We start from the raw sequence: 12,044 nt of genomic DNA, 5'->3' as shown, positions 1-12,044 counted from the left end.
CTCTTCCACAATCAGAAGAATTGCTCTGGCTAGCCAATAAACAGATGGTATTGCTTCCAAGAATTGACCAATCAGAAAAAGCTAAGATTGCCCCACTGTCAGTGGACCAGTTTTTGAATGCTCCATTGTATAAACTATTGTATTTTTCCTATGTTCATGTTTTATATTCATGTTGGATCCATCGATTTCAAACAATTAGACAATAGTTGTCCCTATCACGTCTTCCTCAAATTCTGTCTTTAATTTTTTCCTGGATTTACAATCAAAACAACTTGGCTAACATTATGGTTTCTATGTAAACCTGTTCTTAAATGAATAGATCAAACCCTTTCTCTTTGGGAAGTACCAAACGTAACTCCTGTTAACACTTTCACCCTTCTGGGTATAACGTGTGAAGTTCCAATCCTGACGAGTGGAATGAGAAAAATAGAGGGTTTATATCAGAATTTATGGTCTGGATGACGTTGACAGATTTACATGGCGAGCAGCGAGGATAGTTAGAAACCTGATGTTTTCTCCTGTCAGATTTACATGGTGAGGAGCGAGGATAGTTAGAAACCTGATGTTTTCTCCTGTCAGATTTACATGGTGAGGAACGAGGATAGTTAGAAACCTGATGTTTTCTCCTGTCAGATTTACATGGCGAGGATAGTTAGAAACCTGATGTTTTCTCCTGTCAGATTTACATGGCGAGGAGCGAGGATAGTTAGAAACCTGATGTTTTCTCCTGTCAGATTTACATGGTGAGGATAGTTAGAAACCTGATGTTTTGTCCAGTCAGATTTACATGGTGAGGAGCGAGGATAGGTAGAAACCTGATGTTTTCTCCTGCCAGATTTACATGGTAAGAAAAAAGAAGCATACAATTAATGATTTTAGAGTGAATACAGCAGCTGATGTCAGGATTCCATACTGGGTCGGCGTCTGTGAGTGTTTCATTGTTGGTAGAACATGAGTCCAGAATTCGCTCCAATTATTCATTCTTGGTAGTGCAACCGCAACCTCCAAACGTGTGTGTGCGCACCTCCGCTCACGGCCACCAGGGGGAACCAGTACATCCAGCCAGCTCCCTGCACCAGGTTGATGAGGGGAGAGGGCTGAGGTCGAACAAGAAACTTTTCCAATGGGTCTCCTTGTTCTGTGGGAAGTTTGTTGTAGTTATCATCTATGGTACAATGGAATAATAAAGCACATAAAAGAGCTGCCCATTCTGTCTCATAAATATACCCCACAATGCATACAGTTATGACCTAGTGTTATGACCTAGTGTTATGTTAGCTAGCTACATAGTTGCCTTTGTATCATGATAAGGTGTAGTACTGAAACTATCGAGGTTACCTAGCCAGCTACACTTTCAAAGTCAACAACGCAGCCACTGCTAGCTAGCCTACTTCACCAGCCAGCAGTACTGTATCATTTTAGTCAATAAGATCTTTGCAACGTAAGCTTAACTTTCTGAACATTCGAGACGTGTAGTCCACTTGTCATTCCAATCTCCTTTGCATTAGCGTAGCCTCTTCTGTAGCCTGTCAAGTATGTGTCTGTCTATCCCTGTTCTCTCCCCTCTGCACAGGCCATACAAACGCTTCACACGCGTGGCCGCTGCCACTCTAACCTGGTGGTCCCAGCGCGCACGACCCACGTGGAGTTCCAGGTCTCCGGCAGCCTCTGGAACTGCCGGTCTGCGGCCAACAAGGCAGAGTTCATCTCAGCCTATGCTACCCTCCAGTCCCTCGACTTCTTGGCGCTGACGGAAACATGGATTACCACAGACAACACTGCTATTCCTACTGCTCTCTCCTCGTCTACCCACGTGTTCTCGCATACCCCAAGAGCATCTGGCCAGCGGGGTGGTGGCACTGGAATCCTCATCTCTCCCAAGTGGACATTCTCTCTTTCTCCCCTGACCTATCTGTCTATCGCCTCCTTTGAATTCCATGCTGTCACAGTTACCAGCCCTTTCAAGCTTAACATCCTTATCATTTATCGCCCTCCAGGTTCCCTTGGAGAGGTCATCAATGAGCTTGACGCCTTGATAAGTTCCTTTCCTGAGGATGGCTCACCTCTCACAGTTCTGGGTGACTTTAACCTCCCCACGTCTACCTTTGACTCATTCCTCTCTGCCTCCTTCTTTCCACTCCTCTCCTCTTTTGACCTCACCCTCTCACCTTCCCCCCCTACTCACAAGGCAGGCAATACGCTTGACCTCATCTTTACTAGATGCTGTTCTTCCACTAATCTCATTGCAACTCCCCTCCAAGTCTCCGACCACTACCTTGTATCCTTTTCCCTCTCGCTCTCATCCAACACTTCTCACTCTGCCCCTACTCGGATGGTATTGCGCCGTCGCAAACTTCGCTCTCTCTCTCCCGCTACTCTCTCCTCTTCCATCCTATCATCTCTTCCCTCTGCTCAAACCTTCTCCAACCTATCTCCTGATTCTGCCTCCTCAACCCTCCTCTCCTCCCTTTCTGCATCCTTTGACTCTCTATGTCCTCTATCCTCCAGGCCGGCTCGGTCCTCCCCTCCTGCTCCGTGGCTCGATGACTCATTGCGAGCTCACAGAACAGGGCTCCGGGCAGCCGAGCGGAAATGGAGGAAAACTAGCCTCCCTGCGGACCTGGCATCCTTTCACTCCCTCCTCTCTACATTTTCCTCTTCTGTCTCTGCTGCTAAAGCCACTTTCTACAACTCTAAATTCCAAGCATCTGCCTCTAACCCTAGGAAGCTCTTTGCCACCTTCTCCTCCCTCCTGAATCCTCCTCCCCCTCCCCCCCCTCCCTCTCTGCGGATGACTTCGTCAACCATTTTGAAAAGAAGGTCGACGACATCCGATCCTCGTTTGCTAAGTTAAACGACACCGCTGGTCCTGCTCACACCGCCCTACCCTGTGCTCTGACCTCTTTCTCCCCTCTCTCTCCAGATTAAATCTCGCGTCTTGTGACGGCCGGCCGCCCAACAACCTGCCCGCTTGACACTATCAACTCCTCTCTTCTCCAGAGCATTTCTGGAGACCTTCTCCCTTACCTCACCTTGCTCATCAACTCATCCTTGACCGCTGGCTACGTCCCTTCCGTCTTCAAGAGAGCGAGAGTTGCACCCCTTCTGAAAAAACCTACACTCGATCCCTCCGATGTCAACAACTACAGACCAGTATCCCTTCTTTCTTTTCTCTCCAAAACTCTTGAACGTGCCGTCCTTGGTCAGCTCTCCTGCTATCTCTCTCAGAATGACCTTCTTGATCCAAATCAGTCAGGTTTCAAGACTGGTCATTCAACTGAGACTGCTCTTCTCTGTGTCACGGAGGCTCTCCGCACTGCTAAAGCTAACTCTCTCTCCTCTGCTCTCATCCTTCTAGACCTATCTGCTGCCTTTGATACTGTGAACCATCATATCCTCCTCTCCACCCTCTCCGAGTTGGGCATCTCCGGCGCGGCCCACGCTTGGATTGCGTCCTACCTGACAGGTCGCTCCTACCAGGTGGCGTGGCGAGAATCTGTCTCCGCACCACGTGCTCTCACCACTGGTGTCCCCCAGGGCTCTGTTCTAGGCCCTCTCCTATTCTCGCTATACACCAAGTCACTTGGCTCTGTCATATCCTCACATGGCCTCTCCTATCATTGCTACGCAGATGACACACAATTCATCTTCTCCTTTCCCCCTTCTGATAACCAGGTGGCGAATCGCATCTCTGCAAGTCTGGCAGACATATCAGTGTGGATGACGGATCACCACCTCAAGCTGAACCTCGGCAAGAAGGAGCTGCTCTTCCTCCCGGGGAAGGACTGCCCGTTCCATGATCTCGCCATCACGGTTGACAACTCCATTGTGTCCTCCTCCCAGAGTGCTAAGAACCTTGGCGTGACCCTGGACAACACCCTGTCATTCTCCACTAACATCAAGGCGGTGACCCGATCTTGTAGGTTCATGCTCTACAACATTCGCAGAGTACGACCCTGCCTCACACAGGAAGCGGCGCAGGTCCTAATCCAGGCACTTGTCATCTCCCGTCTGGATTACTGCAACTCGCTGTTGGCTGGGTTCCCTGCCTGTGCCATTAAACCCCTACAACTCATCCAGAACGCCGCAGCCCGTCTGTTGTTCAACCTTCCCAAGTTCTCTCACATCACCCCGCTCCTCCGCTCTCTCCACTGGCTTCCAGTTGAAGCTTGCATCCGCTACAAGACCATGGTGCTTGCCTATGGAGCTGTGAGGGGAACGGCACCTCCGTACCTTCAGGCTCTGATCAGGCCCTACACCCAAACAAGGGCACTGCGTTCATCCACCTCTGGCCTGCTGGCCCCCCTACCTCTGAGGAAGCACAGTTCCCGCTCAGCCCAGTCAAAACTGTTCGCTGCTCTGGCACCCCAATGGTGGAACAAGCTCCCTCACGACGCCAGGACAGCGGAGTCAATCACCACCTTCCGGAGACACCTGAAACACCACCTCTTTAAGGAATACCTGGGATAGGATAAAGTAACCCTTCTAACCCCCCCCCCAAAAAAGATATAGATGTACTATTGTAAAGTGGTTGTTCCACTGGATATCATAAGGTGAATGCACAAATTTGTAAGTCGCTCTGGATAAGAGCGTCTGCTAAATGACTTAAATGTAAATGACTTAAACGTCATTGATATCAGAAAAGGGTCAAACTGACTGACTGACTGATGCTACACAGACTTCCCGTGATGACAAACAAAAGCCATTCTAGAGCTCAATGCCACAAATGCAGTTTATCTTTTTAAATTTCTATACATCAACATTCTATACTATTTTGATGTATAGCATTGTTTCTATGAGTCCATGTGAAAACAAATCCCTTCCATCATTTATTCATTATTTTATAGAAACAATATGTTCCTCCAGCCTTCGTCTTGAACAGTGATTTCCTGCTAATTCTAGAGACACAATACATCCACTAGATGGGGGTGTTTTGACTAAAGTACCTACTCATTCTAGAGACACAATACATCCACTAGATGGGGGTGTTTTGACTAAAGTACCTACTCATTCTAGTGACACAATACATCCACTAGACGGGGGTGTTTTGACTAAAGTACCTACTCATTCTAGAGACACAATACATCCACTAGACGGGGGTGTTTTGACTAAAGTACCTACTCATTCTAGAGACACAATACATCCACTAGATGGGGGTGTTTTGACTAAAGTACCTACTCATTCTAGAGACACAATACATCCACTAGACGGGGGTGTTTTGACTAAAGTACCTACTCATTCTAGAGACACAATACATCCACTAGATGGGGGTGTTTTGACTAAAGTACCTACTCATTCTAGAGACACAATACATCCACTAAATGGGGGTGTTTTGACTAAAGTACCTACTCATTCTAGAGACACAATACAACCACTAGATGGGGGTGTTTTTCCTACTCATTCTAGAGACACAATACATCTACTAGATGGGGGTGTTTTGACTAAAGTACCTACTCATTCTAGAGACACAATACATCCACTAGATGGGGGTGTTTTGACTAAAGTACCTACTCATTCTAGAGACACAATACATCCACTAGACGGGGGTGTTTTGACTAAAGTACCTACTCATTCTAGAGACACAATACATCCACTAGATGGGGGTGTTTTGACTAAAGTACCTACTCATTCTAGAGACACAATACATCCACTAGATGGGGGTGTTTTGACTAAAGCACCTACTCATTCTAGAGACACAATACATCCACTAGATGGGGGTGTTTTGACTAAAGTACCTACTCATTCTAGAGACACAATACATCCACTAGATGGGGGTGTTTTGACTAAAGTACCTACTCATTCTAGAGACACAATACATCCACTAGATGGGGGTGTTTTGACTAAAGTACCTACTCATTCTAGAGACACAATACATCCACTAGATGGGGATGTTTTGACTAAAGTACCTACTCATTCTAGAGACACAATACATCCACTAGATGGGGGTGTTTTGACTAAAGTACCTACTCATTCTAGAGACACAATACATCCACTAGATGGGGGTGTTTTGACTAAAGTACCTATTCATTCTAGAGACACAATACATCCACTAGATGGGGGTGTTTTGACTAAAGTACCTACTCATTCTAGAGACACAATACATCCACTAGATGGGGGTGTTTTGACTAAAGTACCCACTCATTCTAGAGACACAATACATCCACTAGATGGGGGTGTTTTTACTAAAGTACCTACTCATTCTAGAGACACAATACATCCACTAGATGGGGGTGTTTTGACTAAAGTACCTACTTTTCTAAAACCCCATGTGTTTGATCATTAGATTCATCAATTAATAGTCACTTCCCTTTCCAAGACACAAAGCCTGGATGAAAATATTGTTTCTACAAAGGAATTAATAAACTGTTAAGGAATCTGCAGAGGAGGAAGAACCTGGGTCATTCCAAAGGCAATTTATTCTGGAACAGAGTAATACATCAAATCAGGCTTTAATATATAGCACATTTCAGACATGAATGAAACACAATGCACTTCATAGGAAAAAACAATGAAAATAAAAGCGGAATATTTACTACACTAGAATCATAAAAGGATATAAAAACAACAAAAGTATTACAATTTTATAACTAAAAGAGTAAAAAAGCATTCTAAGGTAAATGCACACCTATTCAGTGTTCATTACACCTGTTCAGTGTTCATTATACCTGTTCAGTGTTCATTATACCTGTTCAGTGTTCATTACAACTGTTCAGTGTTCATTACACCTGTTCAGTGTTCATTACAACTGTTCAGTGTTCATTACACCTGTTCAGTGTTCATTACACCTGTTCAGTGTTCATTACACCTGTTCAGTGTTCATTACACCTGTTCAGTGTTCATTACATCTGTTCAGTGTTCATTACACCTGTTCAGTGTTCATTACACCTGTTCAGTGTTCATTAAACATGTTCATTACACCTGTTCAGTGTTCATTACACCTGTTCAGTGTTCATTACACCTGTTCAGTGTTCATTACACCTGTTCATTACACCTGTTCAGTGTTCATTACACCTGTTCATTACATCTGTTCAGTGTTCATTACACCTGTTCAGTGTTCATTACACCTGTTCAGTGTTCATTATACCTGTTCAGTGTTCATTACACCTGTTCAGTGTTCATTACACCTGTTCAGTGTTCATTAAACATGTTCATTACACCTGTTCAGTGTTCATTACACCTGTTCAGTGTTCATTACACCTGTTCAGTGTTCATTACACCTGTTCAGTGTTCATTATACCTGTTCAGTGTTCATTACACCTGTTCAGTTCATTACACCTGTTCAGTGTTCATTACACCTGTTCAGTGTTCATTATACCTGTTCAGTGTTCATCACACCTGTTCAGTGTTCATTACACCTGTTCAGTGTTCATTATACCTGTTCAGTGTTCATTACACATGTTCAGTGTTCATTACACCGTTCATTACACCTGTTCAGTGTTCATTATACCTGTTCAGTGTTCATTACACCTGTTCAGTGTTCATTATACCTGTTCAGTTCATTACACCTGTTCAGTGTTCATTACACCTGTTCAGTGTTCATTACACCTGTTCAGTGTTCATTGTACCTGTTCAGTGTTCATTACACCTGTTCAGTGTTCATTACACCTGTTCAGTGTTCATTACACCTGTTCAGTGTTCATTACATCTGTTCAGTGTTCATTACACCTGTTCAGTGTTCATTACACCTGTTCAGTGTTCATTAAACATGTTCATTACACCTGTTCAGTGTTCATTACACCTGTTCAGTGTTCATTACACCTGTTCAGTGTTCATTACACCTGTTCAGTGTTCATTACACCTGTTCAGTTCATTACACCTGTTCAGTGTTCATTACACCTGTTCAGTGTTCATTATACCTGTTCAGTGTTCATCACACCTGTTCAGTGTTCATTACACCTGTTCAGTGTTCATTATACCTGTTCAGTGTTCATTACACATGTTCAGTGTTCATTACACCGTTCATTACACCTGTTCAGTGTTCATTATACCTGTTCAGTGTTCATTACACCTGTTCAGTTCATTACACCTGTTCAGTGTTCATTACACCTGTTCAGTGTTCATTACACCTGTTCAGTGTTCATTATACCTGTTCAGTGTTCATTACACCTGTTCAGTGTTCATTATACCTGTTCAGTGTTCATTACACCTGTTCAGTGTTCATTACACCTGTTCAGTGTTCATCATACCTGTTCAGTGTTCATTACACATGTTCAGTGTTCATTACACCTGTTCAGTGTTCATTACACCTGTTCAGTGTTCATTACACCGTTCATTACACCTGTTCAGTGTTCATTACACCTGTTCAGTGTTCATTACACCTGTTCAGTGTTCATCATACCTGTTCAGTGTTCATTACACCTGTTCAGTGTTCATTACACCGTTCATTACACCTGTTCAGTGTTCATTACACCTGTTCAGTGTTCATTACACCTGTTCAGTGTTCATTACACCTGTTCAGTGTTCATTACACCTGTTCAGTGTTCATTACACCTGTTCAGTGTTCATTACACCGTTCATTACACCTGTTCAGTGTTCATTACACCGTTCATTACACCTGTTCAGTGTTCATTACACCTGTTCAGTGTTCATTACACCTGTTCAGTGGTCATTACACCGTTCATTACACCTGTTCAGTGTTCATTACACCGTTCATTACACCTGTTCAGTGTTCATTACACCTGTTCAGTGTTCATTACACCGTTCATTACACCTGTTCAGTGTTCATTACACCTGTTCAGTGTTCATTACACCTGTTCAGTGTTCATTATACCTGTTCAGTGTTCATTACACCTGTTCAGTGTTCATTACACCTGTTCAGTGTTCATTACACCTGTTCAGTGTTCATTACACCTGCTCAGTGTTCATTATACCTGTTCAGTGTTCATTACACCTGTTCAGTGTTCATTACAACTGTTCAGTGTTCATTACACCTGTTCAGTGTTCATTACACCTGTTCAGTGTTCATTACACCTGTTCATTACACCTGTTCAGTGTTCATTACACCTGTTCAGTGTTCATTACACCTGCTCAGTGTTCATTATACCTGTTCAGTGTTCATTACACCTGTTCAGTGTTCATTACAACTGTTCAGTGTTCATTACACCTGTTCAGTGTTCATTACACCTGTTCAGTGTTCATTACACCTATTCATTACACCTGTTCAGTGTTCATTACACCTGTTCAGTGTTCATGTACAGGTGATTAGAACGCATGTGGTCACTTTTACACGCGTTCATTACACCTGTTCAGCCTGTTTGGTAAGGAATGGCGATTTTGGAGTTGTTTTTGGATAATTGCCGAAAACAATTTTTTTTGTAGCTAATGTCACATTTTGTGATTTAAAAAAAAAATTGATGTAATCGGAAAAACTCACATAAAGGCTTCATAGTTCATAAAGGTATTTTCTTATTTTAATTAGCTATCCATAATTTTTCCTTGTCTGAAGTATCAAGCACTAAGTCCATGAAAAATTGTGACACTTCCCATCCACAGATGAGAAAAGTACCTACTTTTCCAAAACCCCATTTGTTTGATAAATAAAATAAAGCAATAATAGTCACTAAACTTTCCAAACCACAAAGGCTGAATTAAAATGTTTTCTTAAAAGGAATTTATAAACTGTTAAGGAGGCAGCGGAGGAAGGACCAGGGTGCAACATTCGAGTGAAATAAGCTTTTTGTGCACATAGAAAATGTCGGCCATCTTTTATTTCAGGTCATAAAACATGAGACCAACACTTTACATGATGCATTTATATTTTTGTTCAGTGTATTACTACGTCCATGTGACAATGTGCTGCAAACTGAGACGTCACCACTCAAGTTGGTAATCCAATGTTTTGAGAATAGCTAGCTAGCTGTCTGTCCAGTACATAACATGCACATATCTAATGTTATCTTAAGGCTACCTATGCACCGTTTCTTTTGATAGGATGTACATTTACCTACTCATTCCTTGACATTGTCCAAGTTCTGATTTCTCATTAATTCTCTCTTCCTCCTCCAATGTATTCCATATTGCCCACTTCGTCACTAGACAGTAGCAACAAACTATTAAAAAACGGTGCTGATTTCATTCAACATTTTAAAAAGGGTAGTAGACATTTACAGTAGACATTTCCTCGATCAGTCTAGCTCAGAACTAATGAGACTGTTTCAGTATGTAAAAAGTAACTGCACAACACGTTATTTTCACAAACATAAAATAATAAGTGAGTCATCCGTTGTGCTCGTTCAACATAGCATTTGGAGATTCCTGTGAAAATCAACAGTCATAAACATGTCATTCTGAACAGCAACATCTTCCTAATAAGAATTTAGACCAGTTGACAATTCAACAGAACTCAAGTCTTGTTCATGTTGATGATAGTTACAACATGAGACAGATAGCAAGCCACGGTATATCAGACCGTATACCACGGGTATGAGTCAATATTACTTGTTTACTGTTGTAATAGCAATAGCAATTGTTTTTAATAGCAATAAGGCATCTTGGGGGTTTGTGGTATATGGCCAATATACCACGGCTAAGGGCTGTATCCAGGCACTCCACGTTGTGTTGTGCTTAAGAACAGCCCTTAGCCGTGGTATATTGTTCAAACACAACAAACCCCTGAGCTGCCTTATTGCTTAAACATAACAGATACAGATTATGAGCATGTGAGGTTTCAAATAATGTTACTACTACTAGCTTGCCCTCTCCCTGCTTTTCCTGAACATGTTTATTTGATATAGCTAGTTATTATTGTTCTAGCTTGCTCATTCAAAGCAGGCTTTTGTCCTCCACTTCAGATGCTTGAATACATGATCATCATGTTGTGGCTGTCATATGGACGTTCCATCAGAACAACAACTAGATACACTCTTAGAAAGAAGGGTTCCAAAAGGATTCTTCAGCTGTCCTCATAGTATAACCCTTTTTGGTTCCAGGTAGAACCATTTTAGGTTCCATGTAGAACACTCTGTGGAAAGGGTTCTACATGGAACCCAAAATGGTTCTACTTAGAACCAAAAGGGTTCTACTTGGAAACAAAAGGGTTCTTCAGAAAGTTATCCAATGGGGACAGCAGAATAACTTTTTAAGATCTTATTCTCCATTGTCTAGATTCTGCAGGGAGCTAGCCTGTTCTACTAAAACATTAGCTAATAGCTAAGATAGCCAACTTGAGCAAATACATCTCAGCTTCCTAACTGGAAAAGCCAACCAATTAAACAACAAATATACACAAAGTAAACAATGACTTTCTAAACTAATGTTAGTCTCAACCAAATTACAAGTACAAATAACTATTCTGTTCCACAACGTAACAACCATTAGTTAGAGGCTAGACAGAAGACTATTGCTAGCTAGCTAACCAGCCATGCTATTTCAATGAAAAGAAGCTTGCTAGCCAGCGTCAGCTAGTTGTTCTAATGCTATGTGGAAAAAGTAGTTTATATTATTTCCTTCATTTTTCTCACCAATAATTTGCTGTAGCGTTTACATTCTGTAAATGTGATTGACTAATTTGAACAATTTGATCCATTGTTAGAAACATCTCCTCCCTCCCTGAGTAAGTGATTCTTCGCGACAAGCCGGAAGTCAAACAAAGTCAATTATTTTGAGGTGGGAGGGGCTACAACGTGGAACGATCAGACTCATGAGATTGTGCCGGTGCACCACACAGGCGTTGAGAGCGGTGGTACAATTACATGCATCTGAAAGTTTAAGGAAGGAACACAACTCCATCCAGGTCACCAGGAGGGATCAGCCAATGAATTATACTGGTGAGGAAACATACCATAACTGCAGGTAGCAGTAAATCACCATCCTTGTCTTTATACCTGTTCAGACAACTCCCTCCAGGGGGCAGTAAATCACCATCCTTGTCTTTATACCTGTTCAGACAACTCCCTCCAGGTGGCAGTAAATCACCATCCTTGTCTTTATACCTGTTCAGACAACTCCCTTCAGGTAGCAGTAAATCACCATCCTTGTCTTTATACCTGTTCAGACAACACCCTCCAGGGGGCAGTAAATCACCATCCTTGTCTTTATAACTGTTC

General features: G+C 42.6%; 1 long non-coding RNA gene across 1 annotated transcript; it reads right to left on the bottom strand.

Annotated features, from left to right (window-relative positions):
* Positions 1-243: 243 nt before the first annotated feature.
* Positions 244-836, bottom strand: LOC115183192 (uncharacterized). Its single transcript, XR_003873995.1, has 2 exons — positions 762-836; positions 244-714 (listed from the first exon to the last, which is right to left on the bottom strand). It is a non-coding gene; the product is annotated as an uncharacterized LOC115183192 (long non-coding RNA).
* Between the last annotated feature and the right edge of the window lie 11,208 nt (positions 837-12,044).

Source organism: Salmo trutta, unplaced genomic scaffold, assembly GCF_901001165.1.
Source record: "Salmo trutta unplaced genomic scaffold, fSalTru1.1, whole genome shotgun sequence".
NCBI lineage: Eukaryota > Metazoa > Chordata > Actinopteri > Salmoniformes > Salmonidae > Salmo > Salmo trutta.
Note: the sequence above shows the minus strand (reverse complement) of the source record. Positions and strands in the feature narration are given on the sequence as shown.